The sequence below is a fragment of the Silene latifolia genome, chromosome Y, assembly GCF_048544455.1.
Source record: "Silene latifolia isolate original U9 population chromosome Y, ASM4854445v1, whole genome shotgun sequence".
NCBI lineage: Eukaryota > Viridiplantae > Streptophyta > Magnoliopsida > Caryophyllales > Caryophyllaceae > Silene > Silene latifolia.
Window position 1 is genome coordinate 38,110,061 of NC_133538.1, and position 21,773 is coordinate 38,131,833.

The following is a 21,773-nucleotide window of genomic DNA, read 5'->3' on the forward strand; positions in this document are numbered from 1 at the left end:
CTAAAATTACGTTCTTTACAATTTCGCACAATTCCCTTAATACTCCACATGTTAATCACACATGCCAACATATTTATCTCATAATCACATGTATATATCAATGCTTAAAACCATATCACATCCCCTCTTCCTAAAGGCAAAGTTACGTCCCCGTAACCACAGTCATCAATGAAAACAATATTCAAACAAGGCAAACAAAACTATTAAGGCAAACAAACGGTTTTTCATTTTAGATTACCCCACACTCTCAAATATTCCCTCAGGGTTACCGGTTCAAAACTGAAAGGGCCGGAAGTTTGGTTTGAGGGGCCCTACTCATCCCAAGCCTTAAGTGGCTCCTAACAGTTTCTACCCGAGGTTCATTTTATTAGACACATCCTATGTTCATTATTAAATTCATTGGTTAGGCTCGAGGATCGTTTTGCTCTGATACCACTTTGTAACACCCCCATTTATTCAGGAGCCTTTAGCTAGACATTCCCAAGTAAATAAGATCATTACCATCTCGGTTTCCCGAGATAGTGAATAACAAAGTACAACAATACCAAAGTACTTTAAATTAAAACTTTAGTGAATACATGTTTATTACAACTTAATCCAATCTTAAAACTTAATATAAAATAATTACAACTCATGTGCGAAATAAATTAAGTGATATAATTATTCTATGTGATCTAGACTTCAACTATGGTCCAAGTCAAGCTCCCATCCCAATGCTCCCGAGTCAGCTAATCTTTAGTACCTAACAAATCTGCTCCCCATAAAACGGTTCACCGCAGGTGTTCACGAATACACAGTCAACCGCGAGGTTGAGTAGGAATAAAACTAAACAACAACAACATACAATTATCAATCCAATTCAATTCACTTTCATTGCACAACCTCCTGACAACGTGCTCCTTTCCTTTACTTAGCACAACTCCCTTAACAACGTGCTCACATTACTTTGGTACCCCTCCCTTAACAACGTACCGCAAAATGTAATAGTACCCCTCCCTCACAACGTACATATTACCAACACCCCAGTGTACAAACTCCCTCAACAACGTACAACTGACTGTCGCACAGCAGCTTTTCACAATAACCACATTCCAATCAACGATACAATCCAATTCACCTCATCAATATAACCGACACAAATCAACATAAGTCACCCTTCCAACCTTTACGATATTATCAACCAACACAAAATAATATAATTCTCCCTTTTCAACATATGAACAATTCCACTTTAACGTAAGTAATTCACCATACCAAAAATAGATAATTAAAAGTCGAGTTGAGTAGGATTATCCCTACCTGGCAAGCAATTCCAATTACGCAATCCAAATAAATAAAGCAAATCCAATCCGATTATAATTCTTCACAATTTCCGTCACCTATATAATAATAACAATTACAACAATTATAATTACTAACTTTATTTGTTTATTTATTTATTCCTTTTATTCAATTATTCAAATTAATTATTTATTATAATTATTAAAGGTTTATGATAACTAAAAACCCGATTTAACTACGAACCCGACTCACCCGAGCTAATTAAATAATTAAAACCCGTCACAAAAACAAACACACACACCACCCTAACACGGTTTATAACCATGGCCAACACCTCTCTTAAAACCCACCAAACCCGACACCACAAGCCACCACAGCCACCACCCAACCTCGACACCCCTAGCCTGCAACCCCACGCATCCAACTCGCCCTTAACCACCAGCTAAACCACCACCAACAACCCACAAACCCACGCCCTATCACACGACACAAACCGCAACACTCACCTGACATCCCATAAAACCCGTCCCAAAACCACCACCTAACACCACCTTCACCGCCACCTACAACCACTAATCAACTCACCAAACTACCCTCGACAAAATCCACCCAAAACCACCCCAACCCAGACCTCCTACAACCATTAAAAACCCCCTCGAAACCGCCTGCCCAAAACGCGAGTCACTCCCCTGTTTTCCCGTCACCACCGCACAACCACCATCTGCCACCATACCAGCACCACCAAAGTGGTCGACTCAACCACCCCAACACAACCCCTCTATACCCAGGTCACGACATAGCCAATTAGGGGTTCAATTACCCATTCCAATCACCCACAACCAACCCGTATAACCCCCCGACCACCACCTTTAGCCGCCCTAAACGCCACCCTACCACGGTCAATGACGGTCAACAATGGTCAGGTTATAAACTTGGCAGTCCAATGTCGCTATAGGTTCAATTCCCGAGTCCTATGGTGGTCTATATAAGTCATACTATCGATCTAAAGTTGCTTGCATGAAAAGAATATAAACCGCTTTTAAGTCGAGTTAATTACCTCAAGTCGACCAATTGATTTTGTTAATTCTTCTTTCTTTCCGCCTCCTAAAGCTCCTTCTTTTTATTTGTAATTTATTTATCAGATTTAAGGTGGTATTTATAGTGTAAGATTTAGAGAATACGAGGCCAATTAGGAAACCATGTAACTTTCCTTATTCTAATTAGTAGTAGGAATTGTCATTATAATTATATCATTATTATTTATCATATACTATTAATCCTACCATAACTATGATTTCCTCATATAATACTTACTAATTTATTATTGCCATAACTTTATTATTTATTATTATAATCATAATTACCTTGATATATTATTATTAATTCCCGATATAAATCCCGATTACACTAATACCAATTTAATAAATTTGGCCCATATAATAATACCACATAGTCCAACACTCGATTACCAACTAAGCCCAAAGCAAAAACATTAGCCGAACCCAATTCATGACTTGAATTATTAATTTATTATTTAATTAACGTCTTACTTGTATTTATTATTAGAAATGTCATTTAATTACCCATTAAATTACATAAATTATTCTTATAAATTATTATTAAAATACGGAGTATTACACTTAGAAAGAAGTTTCCATAAGAAAATCTTCCATTTGTTAAAAACTGGAAGATGCCACAGAATAGATTTGCAGAAAACAGTTGTTGAAGAATCCATACGGGTCCTATCCTTTAATGATGAATGTGCATCCCACAATTTTGAGAAAGCCACAGTGTAACCACTCTTACTAGAGTAGCGACCATTAGAAGTTAAATTCCAATAGAGATAATCTGGGTCATCTTGCAACGGAATAGAAATGGAAAACACAAGGGGTGCAATATTCTGTCCACAAATTTGTTGTACAGCGTCATAATCCCAATGACCAGACTGTTGTTGAAGCATTGAGACCGCCCATAAAGGCTTTGCATGAAGGTCCATATCAGAAAGAGAATGAAGCTGTGCGAGAGATGAATTTTGAATCCATTTATCCCGCCATAAATCTAGAGACGAAGGAAAACCAATCTGCCATGAAAGATGGTTCTGTAACAATTGAATTCCCCATTGAAGTCCTCTAGCACCCCAAGACAATGATCCTGATAATGTTAAATCTTCCTGCATAATTGATTCTTTTGTGATTCGATATCGACATCCCAACACCTTACTGAATAAGCAATTAGGATCCGATATAATCTTCCATCCAAGTTTGGCGAGTAAACTTTGATTTAAACACCCAACATGACGAATTCCTAAGCCACCGTGTTGTTTAGAAGAATGTAGAAACAATCTACTACTCCAATGAACACCTTTCCCCGTCTTGGAACCACCCCACCAAAATTGTGAAATCAAAGCATTAATCTTTGAAGTCACACTTACCGGCATTCGAAATGCAGATAGAGAGAAAATGGAAAGTGAGGATAAAACCGAGGAGATAAGAGTTAATCGTCCAGCAGGAGATAAGAATACATTATTCCAACTAAAAATCCGCTTAGAAACCTTGTCAATAACCCGGGAGAAAATATCTTTCTTGCTCGAACCAAACTCCGTTGGTAAACCCAAGTATAAACCCATTGTGTTGCCACCAGGAATCCTTAGAATCTTGAGACAATCACTAATAGTACGAAGAGTACAGTTTGGACTAAACGTAACCGCCGATTTATTACTATTTATTATCTGTCCAGAATAGAGACAATATTGATCCAGAACTTCCCTGAGTGTAAGACAATTATCAATGGTAGCTGGTACAAAGAAGATTGAGTCATCCGCAAAAAGAAGATGTAACATTTCATGCGCAAGTTAACATCGTTCTTTACCGGGCAAAATTGAAGGTCGAAGTCAGTATATTTCCATTCTTATCGCAAAGACCAAGACAATATGCAACCAACATTCTAATAGTAAGAAAAAACACCATTTCACATCAAGATTTCACATCAAGATTACCACCCTCGTAGTACAAGGTATCTGTTTTTACATCCACACTATTCTACATTCCACTCCATACAATATTCCAATTGTATTTATTAGTAAAACCTACCAGATTATAACAGATGAGTAACTTGATGTACTCTCCGTCAGAAGCTCTGATCCAACCTGAAGTAAACGGAAAATCAACTTGATGAGTAACTTAATGTACATTCCGCCAATCTTTTCATCTTTTCCCTAGTGAAAAACCTGGGAATCACGAGTGAACGGAGGTTCTTGAGTGGACGGAAGAGACCGAGAAACGGAAGGTCATTGAGAGTGCTTTCAGATATAGACTAGATCCCCAAGTTCTCCGGGTTCAAACCTAAGCATAACATACTTGGACAACCGAGGTGGGTTTATAATCAGGTACATCGAACAGTTATCCGCCAACAAAGTCGCCTTCTGCAATGACTCAAAATCGTTACAGTTAAATCACACTTCATGCCGTGTTGCCTCGTTTTCGTGCTCAGGGTAATCTTGCAATGCAGTATGGTGTGCATGCACTCCTGGTGCGATGAGTGTAGCATCAGCTGCCTATTATGTAAGGTACTAAACAATAGTGTTAACAATAAAGATTAGCTATGCATGATGAGTGGAATCGTAGACTCGTATTTTTAAAATGCATTTTCTGGAATTTTCTTTGGTAAGCTAATTATGCAGCCCTGAATCAACTATGGTAAGTTTAGGAGCTAGACAAATGTTAAACTACTTTCTTAACTGCTACAAGAAAGCTTCACTGAACTCTAAGTCATTAAGTCGTTATTTAAATTGATTGCTAAGGTTACACTATTTACAACAGGACAGGGATGCAATGCCTAGAAGTTACCACTTCATATGCAAAAGTGATTCTTCGATATGTCGGTGTTTTGTTGTTTTTGTTGTTCGGCGAAGTTTGCACATTCGACTTGTGGATGACCTTCACTTTAATAGAATAAGAGACATTCTTATCCTTAAGTTCTTTGACGAGCTTCTTGATAGGTTTCATGGCGAAACTGCAGAAGTTGTACATATACGATTCAATTAAATAAATCATTTACTGAACATTATGGTTCTAACCAACCCAGCTCTTCAGGGATAACAGACAACAAAGAACGATATGAGATTATAAAAGTATTTGGTTTGTTCACAGCCATGTGATTCCAGACCTGTAGTGTGAAACAATTATAAAGCGGCCACAACAATCCGATACAACACTGGTTCAGGATCCTAAATGGTCAGCATGTGTATTAACTATTAACCATCTAATGCCAAAAGTTACACTGCAAACGCACAAATCAAACCTCTCTATAAACACACACCTGCAACACAAATAACCACACTATGTAGTACCCCTCCCAATGTTCAAATTTTAGAACACAAATAAACAGAGTCATTGGAGCCATCCCCCTCTAAACGACTCATTGCAAAGTCTTTATTAACCTTGCTCTAAAAATCCAATTACAATTGTAGCTAAGTTCCTGCTCACAATCCACAATCTACACGATCCCTGCCTCGAAACACCAAATTGAACGACAATCTGGTAATCACTTTCTCATGTACCCAGACAAACCACCACCACTAATGTTTTTCTTCTATTTAGGATCGCCATCTAAGCGAACTACTATAAGCACACAAAAGAGCAAATTTACACTATCCATCTACATACCACCTGATTAGAGGGTGGCCAACGCCAACCCGAATAGATGTACATACCTCCACGGACATCGGTTCCTTGGTCCATTAAATCAAGTTTTATCAAAACTCTAAAACTTCATTTTCCCTGCCAAAGAAAGAGGAAACATGAATGGCCAACCAGCCTAAAATCCTAGACTTAAGTGCTAAGATTTTGTTTCAGTGTGAAGGCACACATAAAATTGGGTTACCTAATGGGTCAAATTCTCTAGAAAGTTTTATATCATGACAAATAGCCAGAATAATACAGTTCGACTACAAAACCAAAAAGAAAAAGAATAACCATTGCTTATAGTTGAACTTACATTACTCCAACTTACATTACTCCGTGTCTAACAATTACCTCGGCCTAAACCTAAATGACCCGGTATGAATCCATAATTACCCAAATGGCAATATCAAAGCCAAATGATCGGGTTTGTTAGATCTAGGGTTTTTTTCCTGGAATAGTTTGTGGAATTTGAGATCTGTTTTGGAAGTGAGCAGAAAATATTTGTAGTACTGAAATCAGAAAGAGAAGGTTTCTGAGATTTACCTGATGCAGAAATTGAGCATAATTTCTTAAGAACAATGGGCTACCAGGATTCTCCTCCACCATTTTCTTGAGAGCTTATTAGGAAAAAATGATATTAATTGGATGTTAAGATTCAGTAGCTCCCATCAGTTTCTATAAATGTCTTAATATGATAGTATTAGAAAATGAGAAGCATTGAGGAAGGACTGCTTGGAGGTTTTCTTCGCAACTGAAGCCGTTTAGTAAGCGCGTCTTTCAAGATATCCGATGGTATAATAGCGCCTCAAACCCATAGTTGACAACAGTAGGGAACTTTTCTTACGTTGGTTTGACATCATACAATTCAACAGAGATTGAAAAACCAAATCCAATATCTGCTATTAAAGAAAATAAACAGCAACATCAACCACACTTCCAAGCAAATTACTTTTAATCTAGACTTTTATTATTATTACACAGTTGATGATAACATCATAGTCTACCCATAAGCAGTAAACTATTTTGATACTGTCGCATTCGAACCATGTCACGAGAAATGAGAATCACCACTCATAGCACTCGATAATTTTACCAACTAAACGCCTAAGGTAGCAAACATCTGCCGGTAATGTTTTAACAGTTTCTTAGATGCACTCTAATGAAAGTATTTGTCAAAACTGAAAAAAAAAAGTTTAAAAACTCGGCATGCATTATCCATTTATCCAGTATAGTTTGGATTTAAGCAGGGAAGGACTACAATATGAATACATCCTGTAAGACAGTAACTGACCTATTCATCAATAGCAAGGCCTTCACCAATGATCTTGCGACCAATGTTTCCTGCGGGTTTCTTTCGTTGAATGCCTCAGCCAATCTAAGCAAAGATTTAATTTGTCAAGTGCATTTAGAAATAAGAAAATATGTAAAACCAATCAAGAGGCAGCTTATAGTTAATTGGTTGTTCAATGTGTTTTTAGAAAGAATGCAATTCTAAACAAAACAATGAAAAAAATAGGGAAAAAAATGAACAATAGAAGCTAAAATACACAGGACTTCCAGCACTGGAACGCTCGACATCTGAGAAAAATACTCTGTAACATGTAGTATCTGTTAATGTACAGAACAGAACAGAACTCATCAAAAGTCTTTGATATGCTAAATGCTGTCATGATGAGGCAGATTGAATTATCACAATGGACGAATGCAAAGACACAGCGGCTGAACTAATAAGACCGTCTTAAACTGCGAGATGGCCCTTTGTTTGTTAAATACTCAGTTTTTTACTATCAATAGTGAGGTATTTAACAAACAAAAGAATCCTTGTACAGTGAACAACAGTCTCGCACAAATAGTAATCTTACCTTCCAGGCAGCTTGAAGAACTAATAAACCTCAGATTAACCCTAGGCACAGCGGCTCCTGTTTGATCGTGTTTTTTTTAGCTCATATTAAAGATGAATCTTGCAAACAGCAGGGAAAGTGGATCAAGAGCTTCACCAGGTGCCTTGTATACTGGTTGTTCTGTACTGCAGAAGGGAGCATAAAAATTGCAGTTTCAGTTTAGTTTTAGCGCTGGACTCTCCATACCCTTAAACATCGGGGTTTAAAACCATCAAACCAGGCATAACCGGAAACAACGGATATCGTAAAACAGTGTCACAAGTACTTCCTCCATTCAACTCCACTCTACCTATTTCTATTTTTTACACTATTTACAAATGCACATTCAATCTCGATTTTCTCTCAATACATAAGTGATAATATATTCATGTGGGATCTTGTTTGATTAAATCTTTTACGAAAGACATTAAAAATATCTAACTTTTATAATTTTTGCAAATACGTAGCTAACGATATTTCCCGCGTAAAACACGCATTGACGAACGTGAAAAAGCAAAGTGGTAGAGTGGAGTTGAATGGAGGAAGTATATCTCTGCAGAAAGGAAAATAGGAATACAACAACACAACTTGTTGGGTTCCTTATGTTGATGATAACATGCCCATTTGATTTGTGCTATCTTAGTTTACCTTTTCAGGATATATGATCATATCAAGCATGGATTAAGAAGTGTTGAAGTTGTTAATCATCCCATTGTATTAAGTCAAGTGTCATCTAATGTACAAGTGAGAAAGTAGAGTATATTAGAGTAATAGAAAGCGTCAGACATTTTATTCTTTCACGAGTAAACAAATTTGCTTGGATTATTGCCACAACTCGTAAAACTTGAAGTCCCTTTTATCTTTCAAAAGCTTTCACGTGACTCTTATTTTTCAAAGATAAAAATCAGATTTTTATTAAGGAGATGGTCTTCAATAAAGAGTGGTTTGAATTATTATTATTTTCAAAATGTTTCCTCTTTATGCAAATTCAACCCTTTGCTTCTTTAAGAAAACAAAGAATGCTTTTTGCCATTTTAGTGTTAACTTGTCATCATGTGACTTGCCTTTTCTCTCTTTGTTTTCTGAATTTGCATGAGCTTTTAAGGATATCTTTCAAACCATCTTTCCCTATTCTTGCCTTTGCAAAAGAGCCCTCTTTGGTGCAAGTTTTGGGTGATTGCAAATACCCTTCACATGTGAGGTCTTTGACCCTTCAAAACCCTAGCAACCTCCTCACCCATTTCCTCTATAAAAGGCGAACCCCTCCTTCATAAATCCTTAAAACTTCTTTCTGAATTTATTTTCAAGTTTGCAAATTTGTTTTTCAAAGTTTTAAAACCGTGTCATTTGCAAAACCTTCAAAGAGTCTTCAAGTTGTTACTGATCATGGCTCTATTTTTTTATACTAAACTCTCTTGCTTAACAATTGTTGATCTTGTAAAAGTTGTCCATCTCTATTCTTTGCTAAGAATATGTTAGTGGAAACTTGATCCTATAACATTCTAAGTGTGTTAGTAGAGTTTAGGACGGAGCAGTCTTTAACTCTTGGCAACCGGAGTAGGTTGCGAGTTAGCTTGTCATAAGAACGGAGTAGTTCTTGTACTAGCTTTACAACCGGAGTAGGTTGGTGTCTTTTATTGTAAGGGTCTTTTAGTTGTCGGAGTAGATCACTAAAAGAAAGCAATAAAAAGGTAGATTGGACGTAGGCACTTGAGTATTTGCCGAACCAATTCAAAAATCTCGTGTTCAATTGTTTTACTTTATTTCCGCTGCAATTTACTTTGTTTGTTTGTCTTGCTTTGCTTAACCTTAGAAGTAACAGTTCATCATACTGTCACATTTGGTCTGCAGTCGTATTCCACAAACTGAGACAAATAGCTAGAGTTAGAACGATTGTTACTTTCATACTTCAGCAAACATTCATCGTGATACCTAAGTATCTTCTCATCTCTTTTGTCCTCGTAACTCACTTTAATTCAATAAAGTTGAAGTTATAAATTTTTAAATAGTACCTAATTCACCCCCTCCCTCTCTTAGGTACTTGAATCCATAAACTCTACACAACTTGAACCTTAGCAAAGCATAAATCAATTTGAACTTATTCTATGATGCGGTTATTGTCGCTTAAACATTGTAATCTGTAATAGTGAATACACTATAAAATCATCAATTGATGCAGACGCATTGTGTTAGAATGATCAGAGCATTCATTGACATTGTTATAATTATGCGGGAGCTAATTCGCTGCACATCGAAACTCTGATAGAAGTGAAACCTAACAAAGTTTTATCATCAACGCTCGCTTATTATACAATGTCGAACACTCAAATACACTCAATTATGTTAATTGTGATGAACTCTGTTATCTTTTGAAGGAAGAATTAGATGGAAAGGAAGGAATGAAGGCTTACTTTCACTTACCTGTCTGTTATGGGAAAAATTCACATTTTCATATCGTTACACGTGGCAAGCAACGAGTGGACAATCAAGGCTTGAGAGGATCAATGCCGTGGATGAATCTGGGCCGTAGGATGAGAAAAACACATATGGGATATTAAAACAAGCGCAGTCAAAGAGGTTAAGGGTCAACTCACCTACTTCCTATCTTTGGGCGACTGGACCTAGAAGTCGGGAAACAAATTCTAGAGGAGCCTGATCCTGGAAGAGCGAGCTTGATTCTGGAAGAGCCTCATTCCGGAGGATCCTGACTCTAGAGGAGCCTGATTCTAGAGTGACTCGACTCTAGAGGAACCTGATTCTAGAGGAGCCTGATTCCGGAGGAGCCTGATTCTAGAGTGACTCGACTCTAGAGGAGCCTGATTCTGGAGGAGCCTGACTCCGGAGGAGCCTGACTATGGAGGAGCCTGACTCCGGAGGAGCCTGAGGAAACGACACTCTAGAGGAAGCAGCAATATTAGAGGAATAAAGATTAGCAATAAATGGGGGAATTAATGGAGAATTTGGACAAATAACGGCTAACATTGAATGGGGCATTTAGTTGAGCATTTAGTGCATTAAGTGGAGGAATTAAATGAGTAATAAAAGGAGTCAACCAACAAACCCCTATTTGAGTGTAACAACTTCTTGAAAAATAGGGAGGTTGGAGTAAATTAGGGGAGTTACAAGAGCAATAATGGGCTGCAATATAAGAGAGCATCTAGGGTTTATACACTATAAAAAGAGCAATAACCGCAAGGAAAAAGAGGGCATGACAACGTACAACAAAACACATATCCACACCTCACACCTTTCCATCATCATCTCTCACTAGATAATCTCTACCATCGTCATTGATCCATATCTACGCAACAACAACACTCTTGAATCCAGAAATTACACTCAGGCTCCAGCAGCAGTTCAAACAAAAACTCCAGTAGAGGCTCCAGCAGAAACTCCGACAGAGGATCCAGCACAAAACGTTCCTAAAGAGCTTTATTTCCTAACTTTGGTCTTGTAGTTCCACCGGAATAACTCCTAAAGAATTATAGTGCATACTTGGCGGGATTCCGACTCCCCCGCGGTTGTTCCCTCATTGGGTTTTCCGCGTCACCAATCTCTCGTGTCATTATTCCTTTACTTCGTTGTTATCTTTATTTTTGCTTAATTTTCATTCATATTTCACCATAAACTCACCGATAAATTAACCCGAGTTTTGAGGCTAAATAGAGTAGATCGCTTTGACCCACCACATAATGATTTAACAATATTTGGTCAATTTTTGGCTAAAACAATTTGGCGCCCACAGTGGGGCCTAGTGATCATTCTCTATAACCTAATTTCGCAAGCGCAATTTTATTCATTACCATGTCTGGAGCCAGTTCGAATCCGTCCAGTACCCAGGGAGCACCCCCTCAACCTTCTGGTGGAAGGCCTCTTCTAGCATCCACGGGACCAGTCACTGCGTCAATAGCAGCCAGCCAGATGGTCCCCGTCAGCGTTTCTCCCAAAGCCATGCCACCACCTTTCAAGCCACCGCAGGTACCTAAAGCATCAGCAGCACCCAGTGTGACGGAATCTAGCAGGGAGAGCGGCCCCAAAGGGAGTGAAGTCCTTACTAGGACCCGATCCGGGAGGCGAAAGATCGGGAGGAATTCCCAAGAAATCGGAGCCTCGCCACCATTCAATGCGAGTGGTGCTAGAAGGAATGGATACCCCGCACCGGGCCATTGAAAGCTTGAGGAAGGACAATCGGGATCTCGGGAACCGGATCGCAATGGGGCACAGCTAGGCCAAAGATCTGCTCCACTACCTCCACCTTCCGAGGCCCCGGTTTCACCACCGGTGGAGGATTTTTCCGCGATTTCATCGAATCGGTCACCGATTGGATCTCGAAGGAGTACCACCCGGAGGAGCCATCGAGCCCGGCGGATTAGGGTTCTTGTATTTTGATCGGCCACCCACCTACAAACGACTCCGGGTAGTACTTTATCGAATAGCTTGCCAGGGACTAACTTGCAATCTCTTGCGGAACACCCGTCCGGAAAGCGATATGATGGAATCCAGGATCCAAAGACTAACATGATGAATCCAAAGAAGTCGTCATTTCTCCGGAGGAACCTGGCTTGAGGAACCTCCTCTCACAGGCACCGAATGCCAACCAGGAACCATTATTCACACCACGCCTTTGGCGAGTCAAACAGCAATCGGTTCCCGGAGGAACCTGGTTCGAGGTACAAATTGTTGGCTCTTTTCCGCCTTCCTCTAACCCTCTTGCGAACAGGTAGCTTCGGAGCAAAGAATACCAGGAGTTAAGGGACCTGATGTACGATTTCAAAGTAGCACGACCCCGGAGAAGGCAAAGACGCAATAGCTACGCAGACTCCCCTTTTGTGGATGACATAGCCCTCGTTGGTGTCCCCAAAGGATGCGTACCACCAACCATGACACTCTACGACGGCACCACGGATCCTCTCGATCACATCAACCATTACAAGCAGAAGATGATGGTGCAACAGGGTCCCTGAAGGAAGCTTGTATGTGCAAAGGGTTCGGTCCACGTTGTCCGGAGCGACCTTGCGGTGGTTCGTCACCGCCTAACAAGAGCATAGCACGCTCACCGACTTAGTCAACACCTTCCACCAGCAGTTCGCTAGTAGCCGGAAACCAGAAAAACAAACCAGCGACCGGTATCAGATAGTGCAAGGATCCCAGGAGTCTACCCGAGATTTTCTGAACAGGTTCAACAGGGAGAAGGTGGCAATTCCCCGGTGCGACATAGCCACAACTATAGAAGCCTTCCGACAAGGGCTCCACCAGGACTCAGACTTATATAAAGACTTAACCAAGTATCCATGCACTACCTTCGAGGAAGTACAAATGAAGGCATTCGCTGTTATTCGGTTGGAGCAAGACTCAGGGCCCAGGAAGGGCTAGAAAGGCTCTTGTGGCAAACCAGACTCGGGAGAACCACTGTTCCTATATCTACCACTAACTGAGGTGGAAGTCGGTGCAGTAGTGGTACGACAGCAGGAAGAAGCTCAACATACATTATACTATGTCAGTAAGTCTCTGCTACCTGCAGAGACCAAGGCACCAGGAGGGGACCTAATCGTCCAAGCTTGAAGAGTCCCTGAAAGTCAAGTACCTGAAACCAGACAGATCCCCGGTTGCGAACCAGAATCTGGGGCCAGACACTCTCATTACCCTCTCATTACCCTGGGGGCAACATCCAAGCCAGGACCAGTATTTTTGCAGATCCAATAGATAATCATGCTAGCTGGCAGATCCATCAGACGACTCTGCTTCCAGAATAACATTCAGATAGAACAATTTCTGCAGGATCAACAAGGAGGTGAGGTATTCAGTAGTTGGTTGTTCGTTATCTTGCATTGTGATGCTTGGCAGGGTAGAGATCCATGGTCTGGGGGCAGTGCATGTCGTCGAACCATCAATGAGTCCGAATGACTGAGGATCCGGAGATATGCAAAGAACCGAATACAAACAACAAATTCTCACAGGTGCTTCCTCAAATAAATAAAAAATGATATACTTGCAATCAGTCAGGGTCCTAAAGCTGCCACAACAAAGAGTATCCAATGATGAGTAGTCCTACAACAAGCGAGATAAAATGAAATAATGGAAGAAAAACTTGCAAACAAAGAGCTACAAGAATAGGGGCATTCTCGCAACCCGCTTGGAACATAACTAGTTATTGCTCGGCAAGAGAAAGGTGATCGGGAGCAGGCTGTTTTGCATGCCCTCCACAAATGCCGAGCAAGACATGCGGGGGCAAGAACCTCTCCAACAATTCGCCAACAGACCGCATATTTTGGTACATAGTCTACCGGATGGAACTCCGTGATTCCGTTTTCGGGCTTTATCGCCAAAGACCTCTCAACTTTTAAGACGACATATGTTGGTACACAGTCTACCAGATACAACTCTGCCGGGTCTCAGGTTTTGCTAAATGTTCCTATCTTTCTAAGAGCCCTGATTTCTGATTAAACTTAAAAAAAAAAAAAAAAATCCTTTTTAGGATCCTACTCAAATCTTTTGACTTTCTTCCATTAGCGTGCTCAAACTTTTGAACTATAAATAATTTTTAGCATGTTTTAAGCATTATGAATCTTAAACCCTAAGCTTATCTATATTACATTCTCAAGACCTACTTTTAAAGCATTTCTGAAATCATGTGTTTTGGAGAAATGAGCTTGCAAAAACTAATCTGATGGAGTTTGTATGTCTATACAGTGAAGCGTGGGCCTATGGCTGAGTACCCATAGATCGGACGAACGAGGCTCCTGTAGTACTCAGCACCCACGCAAGCGGGGCCCCTCTGAACAGAGTAGGCAATTGAATCCTAGAGCCTCCAATCAACGAAGGCCGGCAACAAAACAACGAAAAAAGGTGCACGCACGATAAAACAAAAGTACGCCAGAAACGGCAGAATACAAAACAAACGATAGAAAACTCGCGACATTATAACACACGCTCAAACGTGATCATTCTCACGACACATTGATAGACATTGCATTCATAGCATATAAAGGTCACAACGTGTCTAGCCACCATATAGAGTGGATCATGCATTAGTATATCGTCGCATACACCTATGTTGCATCACTGACATTTTTTCGATACAGTTTGCATACTAACTGCAGGAGCAAGTTCTGCTCGAGGTTCTCACCGCCAGAATCACCCTTGACATTCAGAGGCAGAATGGTAAAGTCAGGAGGGGGCTGGTCCCAGCCGGACCCTGCATCCACCAGTTCCATCTGCTGGACCCAGCGTCCATCAGCATCCACCGGTTGGAATCCATAGGTCGATATCTACAAAGCATCTACTTGCTGCTACTTCCAGAGTAGGAGAACCGTAGAGAGCCTGAAAGAAGATCCTGGAGGAGGCAGCTTTGCCTACCTGTCAACTTCACTCCAATGAGAATCTACCAGCAGCGCTCTGCCTGGGTAACTACATAACCTTACTTCCAAACCAGCACAAACAAAGAGACCCAGAAATCAGCCTGCCAGAGCCATATGCTACGGTCCAGCAAAAGCGAGCATATTAGACTACCAGGAGCCTCGAGTAAAAGTCTCGGTACAGAGAAGGGGTTCAGAACTAAGCCCGGTGTATCCAGCAGGTAGGTATTTGTTCTAGCAGAATGACGACCACATCCAGAACCTGAAAGACTAATTTCCCTCCTCATCTTGAGCCCGAGGAGGAAAATTGGGGGCAATTGTTATGGGAAAAATTCACATTTTCATATCGTTACACGTGGCAAGCAACGAGTGGACAATCAAGGCTTGAGAGGATCAATGCCGTGGATGAATCTGGGCCGTAGGATGAGAAAAACACATATGGGATATTAAAACAAGCGCAGTCAAAGAGGTTAAGGGTCAACTCACCTACTTCCTATCTTTGGGCGACTGGACCTAGAAGTCGGGAAACAAATTCTAGAGGAGCCTGATCCTGGAAGAGCGAGCTTGATTCTGGAAGAGCCTCATTCCGGAGGATCCTGACTCTAGAGGAGCCTGATTCTAGAGTGACTCGACTCTAGAGGAACCTGATTCTAGAGGAGCCTGATTCCGGAGGAGCCTGATTCTAGAGTGACTCGACTCTAGAGGAGCCTGATTCTGGAGGAGCCTGACTCCGGAGGAGCCTGACTATGGAGGAGCCTGACTCCGGAGGAGCCTGAGGAAACGACACTCTAGAGGAAGCAGCAATATTAGAGGAATAAAGATTAGCAATAAATGGGGGAATTAATGGAGAATTTGGACAAATAACGGCTAACATTGAATGGGGCATTTAGTTGAGCATTTAGTGCATTAAGTGGAGGAATTAAATGAGTAATAAAAGGAGTCAACCAACAAACCCCTATTTGAGTGTAACAACTGCTGAAAAATAGGGGAGGTTGGAGTAAATTAGGGGGAGTTACAAGAGCAATAATGGGCTGCAATATAAGAGAGCATCTAGGGTTTATACACTATAAAAAGAGCAATAACCGCAAGGAAAAAGGGGGCATGACAACGTACAACAAAACACATATCCACACCTCACACCTTTCCATCATCATCTCTCACTAGATAATCTCTACCATCGTCATTGATCCATATCTACGCAACAACAACACTCTTGAATCCAGAAATTACACTCAGGCTCCAGCAGCAGTTCAAACAAAAACTCCAGTAGAGGCTCCAGCAGAAACTCCGACAGAGGATCCAGCACAAAACGTTCCTAAAGAGCTTTATTTCCTAACTTTGGTCTTGTAGTTCCACCGGAATAACTCCTAAAGAATTATAGTGCATACTTGGCGGGATTCCGACTCCCCCGCGGTTGTTCCCTCATTGGGTTTTCCGCGTCACCAATCTCTCGTGTCATTATTCCTTTACTTCGTTGTTATCTTTATTTTTGCTTAATTTTCATTCATATTTCACCATAAACTCACCGATAAATTAACCCGAGTTTTGAGGCTAAATAGAGTAGATCGCTTTGACCCACCACATAATGATTTAACAATATTTGGTCAATTTTTGGCTAAAACACTGTCGATTCCCTTCCGCTTTTGCCTTGTCTCTCCACTTTGGGTTAATTATTCGCAGGTGAGATGCCTCTTGTTTCCTGTGTTGATCATTTTCTTTAGGCAAAACATGTAATTTGTTTTATATACCACAGTAAATCATAACCGAAAACATTCAAATAAGGAGAAACCCACATCTTAGTGACCTTAGGTAATCAATTAAGCTGACTTATTCATTTATGATCAAACTTTCAACATATTACGAACCAATAAACCTCAAACTTTCTCAAAATTAGTATAGGCAACTTATCTTAATACCCAAAAGCTTATATACCCTTCAGCTCAATCATTTATTTACGTGGTATAAAAAGGTAAACAAATGATTGGGAATGAGAGTATTAATTGTTTAGTTATCTCAATACCCCCTCTGTCTCAATTGTTAGTTTACCGAGACTAAAAACGTAAACAGATGATTGGGAGGGAGGGAGTAATAGTCTAGTTATCTCAATACCCAAAAGCGAATAATCCCTCCGTCTCAAAAAGCAACTTAACATACCATGAATGACCCACCTAAGTTATATGGCTTTAAGCATATGCTTGATGAAACAACCACAACCTTCTCAAATTTAAAATCGATTGTGTCAACCCAGATACATAATTAACCTTACTAATCGTAGTTCTACTTCAAAAACACGAGAATATCCAAGCGTGATACATAATTACATATCAATATTTGCTAGGCACTAAACACATACAATCATAAAAAAGAAAACCCCTAAACATATATAATCATGGAATAAGCAATTTGATAATAAAGAAGTGGTAATTTAAATGAGACAAAAATAACTAAACAAAAATCGTAAATGATAAGAATAGGAATCAATATACCAAGTTGAAAAGCCAGATTACAAAGAGAGAAGAGTTGTGAATAATAAGGATTTTTTTAACCTAATGATGTCTACCCAGCGGGCATACGTTAGAAAAATAATAAGGATTTTTCTAACCTATTAAAGTGTGCCCAATGGGCAATTCTTTTAACCTATTAAAAAAACAATTAAGGATTTTTTTAACATATTAACGTGTGTCCGTTGGCACACATTAGAAAAATAATGAGGATCTTTTTTAACCAATTAATGTGTGCCCAGCGGGCACACGTTAAAAAAATAATAGATTTTTTTAACCTATTAATGTATGTCCAGCCGATACACGTAAAAAAAGATAATAGGAATTCGTTCCTTAGACCTAATGTTTACTATTGTAAAGTATAGAGTACACGTCACTTATGAGTTGTGAGTCTGTGACCGAATTATCATTATAAGAAATTTGATCACTATTCATTATAATAGTTGAGTATATTGCCAGGAGGGAATTCGATCCCTAAAGCTAATGATGACTGTAACTCTATGGTTGACCGACTGACCTTTATAAGGAACTTGATTATAATTCATATATTATAATACCTGAGTATATTCCTAAGAGGGAATTCAATCTCTAAAGCTAATGTCGACTGTAATTCTATAGTTGATCAATTGACCTTTATAAGGAATTTGATCACGATTCAAATACTATAATACTTGAGTATATTCCTAAGACGAGGGAATTCAATCCCTAAATCTAATGTCGACTGTAACTTTATAGCTGATCAACTAACCTTTGTAAGGAACTTGATCACTTGAGTATATTCCAAAGAGGGAATTCGATCCCTAAAGCTAATGTCGACTGTAAGTCTATGGTTGACCGACTAACTTTTATAAGGAACTTGATTATAATTTATATATTATAATACCTCAGTATATTCCTAAGAGGGAATTCAATCCCTAAAGCTAATGTCGATTGTAACTCTATAGTTGATCAACTAACCTTTATAAGGAACTTGATCACGAATGTCGACTATAACTCTATAGTTGATCAACTAACCTTTATAAGGAACTTGATCACGAATGTCGACTGTAACTCTATAGTTGATCAACTAACCTTTATAAGGAACTTGATCACGAATGTCGACTGTAACTCTATAGTTGATCAACTAACCTTTATAAGTAACTTGATCACGATTCATATATTATAATACCTGAGTATATTCTTAAGACGAAGGAATTCAATCCCCAAAGCTAATGTCGACTTTGTAAGTCAATAACTGACCGATTGGCCTTTATAAGGAACTTGATCACGATTCATTTATAATAAGTACGGAGTAGTTGATTATCGAAAAGGAAATTCGATTGCTAAAGCTAATGTCAACTTGCTTAATTTTGTACAACATATTTACAATAAAAATATCCTTACAAATATTTATAATATTTAATTTAAGTAAATTCAATTTACAATTAGAAAAAAAAAAATAACAATTAAAAAATCAAAACAATCTAGATCCTATCTATAGTTTTAGACTTTCAGTCAATACACGTTTATTATGTACCAGACTCATCATCTTCCTTCACTTCATATTCCTACTCCATTAATTTAACCATCAACGACACCCAATTAATGGCCTAACCTTGGCAATATAAATACATCATTCTACAACAATGGAAATCATATTCTTTTCAACTATCCCTCCCTTAATCAAATACTCCATATTCAGTATGTTTAACAAACACAATAAAACTTCCCAAGCCTCCCAAAGTAGTGCCATTGAAAATATCATTTCGGATTCTTCGAATTCATCTGATGAAGATAACAATGGCACTATTAACCCAACCGAGCCCGATACAAGAAAAAAACGCAAATATAAGAAGAAAAATTCAAATACACCGGATGTAAAGCCACTGCTTGCTTTCATCGAGTATACTAATAAGGAAGCTGAAGATAAACTTGCAAAAGATTCGAACCGATCTTGGATTTGCAAGTTTTGTCATACTAGGGATAAGAGTACATATACTAGAATTCATGCCCATTTCTTTGGTTTCGGTGGCAAAAAATCTGATGGTAAGCGTTGCCCAGTGATGGAGAATAATCCAGCGGAGTAAAACAAAGTAAAAAAGGCCGAGGCAGAAAAATTTGGAGTGTCAAACACACTAAAAAGTTCGGTCATTATAAAAAAGCCTAAAAGAGAAACATCCAACCCACTTGAAGCTGCATTCGGCTTAGTAGAGAGGGATGTTGTTGATCAAGCAATAATGCGTTTCTTTTGTGCAAATGGCATTGCATTCAATGCTATGCGTAGTCCGCACTTTGTTGATATGGTAAACGCCATACGGCGTGCTCCGGGGGATACAAACCCCCATCCTACGAAAGGGCAAGGACGACCCTACTGGATGAATTGAAAAGAAAGGTTGATAAAGATCTAGCTCCGATCAAAGATACATGGAGCACACAAGGAATGTCCATAATCTATGATGGTTGGTCTAATGTTAAAAATGAGCCACTTATTAATGTCATTGCTGAGAATAGCAGGGGCGCAATGTTTATGAATGCTTCCGATTTTTCAGGGGTAGTGAAAACAGGCCCGGTGATTTCAGATTACTTGATAAAGGCTATTGACGAGGTAGATCCTTCAAATGTTGTTAAAGTTATAACTGATAATACGGCTAACTGTATTAGCAGGTAAAGAAATTGAGAAGGTGCATAAGCATATTTTTTGGTCCCCATGTGTGGTCCATACAATGAATCTAGTGTTCAAAGATATTGCAAAAACATTCCCTTGGTTGAGTGATACATATAAGAAGGGAAAGCTGTTGAGTTTATGGATTCAAGTACCTAAGAGGGGGAGGGGGTGAATTAGGTACTATTTAAAAATTATAACTTCAACTTTATTGAATTAAAGTGAGTTACGAGGACAAAAGAGATGAGAGGATACTTTGAATAATATTGAAAGACTAAACAAGTATCACGATGAATGTTTGCTGAAGTATGAAAGTAACAATCGTTCTGACTGTGGCTATTTGTCTCGGTTTGTGGAATACGATTGCACCAAATGTGACAGTATGATGAACTGTTACTTCGAAGGTTTAGCAAAGCAAAACAAACAAACAAAATAAATTGCAGTGGAAATAAAGTAAAACAATTGAACACGAGATTTTTGAATTGGTTCGGCAAGAAACTCAAGTGCCTACGTCCAATCTACCTTTTTATTGCTTTCTTTTAGTGATCTACTCCGACAACTAAAAGACCCTTACAATAAAAGACATCAACCTACTCCGGTTGTAAAGCTAGTACAAGAACTACTCCGTTCTTATGACAAGCTAACTCGCAACCTACTCCGGTTGCCAAGAGTTAAAGACTACTCCGTCCTAAACTCTACTAACACACTTAGAATGTTATAGGATCAAGTTTCCACTAACATATTCTTAGCAAAGAATAGAGATGGACAACTTTTACAAGATCAACAATTCTTAAGCAAGAGAGTTTAGTATTATAAAAACAACAGAGCCACGATCGTAACAATTTGAAGACTTTTAAAGGTTTTTGCAAAGACACACGATTTTTAAGCTTTAAAAACAATTTGCAAAGTTGGAAAAATTATTTCAGAAAAGTCTTGGGATTTTATGAAGGAGAGGCACGCCTTTTATAGAGGAAATGGGTGAGGAGGTTGCTAGGGTTTTGAAGGGTCAAAGACCACACATGTGAAGGACATTTGCAACCACCCAAAACTTGCACCAAAGAGGGCTCTTTTGCAAAGGCAAGAATAGAGAAAGAGTGTTTGAAAGATATCCTTAAAAGCTCATGCAAATTCAGAAAACAAAGAATGTGAGACAAGTCACATGATGACAAGTTAACACAAATATGGCAAAAAACATTTTTTGTTTTCTAAAAGACCAAATGGTTGAATTTGCATAAAGAGGAAATATTTTGAAATTAATAATAATTCAAACCACTCTTTATTGAAGACCATCTCGTAATAAAATCTGAAGTTTTATCTTTGAAAAATAAGAGTCACGTGAAAGCTTTTTGAAAGATAAAAATGACTTCAAGTTTTACGAATTGTGGCAACAATCCAAGCAAATTTTTACTAATGAAAGCAACAAATGACTTGAT